The following is a 917-nucleotide window of genomic DNA, read 5'->3' as shown; positions in this document are numbered from 1 at the left end:
TGCGTTACAAGATTGACGAGGCTCGGCAATTAGAGCAGCAAAAACAGCAGCATCNTGATGCATGAGTTGCACTAATGACAAAGTCTGCAAGTCTGCTCACACACACAAACGAAACCCCCCGAACCGCATCATGCCAGGCTATGCCCCCCGAACCGCATCATGCCAGGCTATGCACCCCAAATCGCATTGTGCCAGGCCATGCCCCCCAAACCGCATCATGCCTGGCCATGTCCCCCAAACCCGCATCATGCCAGGCCATGCCCCCCGAACCGCATCATGCCAGGCCATGCCCCCCAAACCGCATTTTGCCAGGCCATGCCCCCCAGTCACATCATGCCAGGCCATGCACCCCAAATCGCGTTGTGCAAGGCCATGCCCCCCAAACCGCATTATGCCAGGCCATGTCCCCCAAACCCGATCATGCCAGGCCATGCCCCCCAAACCGCATTATGCCAGGCCATGTCCCCCGAACCGCATCATGCCAGGCCATGCCCCCCAATCACATCATGCCAGGCCATGCCCCCAAGTCGCATTGTGCCAGGCCATGCCCCCAAGTCGCATTGTGCTAGGCAAAACCCCAAACCGCACTGCGCCCGGCCACCCCAGGCCCCGACAGCATCCGCCCAGGTACCTCCCAGATCATTTTGCATGGGCCCATTACTGGAAGTTCAGTTGCGCAAGTCCTCGTGCTGCATTGATTCCATTTGACCGTCCAACCGAAACCGTTGGCCATTATTAACGTTGACCACTCGATCGTTTACAGAACTGCTGTATTCGCCACTTATTGATATTTTTATTATTAACCGTTATACGGCCGGTATGGCGTTTACTGTACGACACCATTCGTTCGGTCATTGCTCGTAGTTGGCGCTGCATGCAGCCAACAAGTTATCAAGCCAACAAGAATGGCGGCAACT

Source organism: Volvox carteri (genome assembly GCF_000143455.1).
Source record: "Volvox carteri f. nagariensis unplaced genomic scaffold VOLCAscaffold_170, whole genome shotgun sequence".
Classification (NCBI taxonomy): Eukaryota; Viridiplantae; Chlorophyta; class Chlorophyceae; order Chlamydomonadales; family Volvocaceae; genus Volvox; species Volvox carteri.
Note: the sequence above shows the minus strand (reverse complement) of the source record.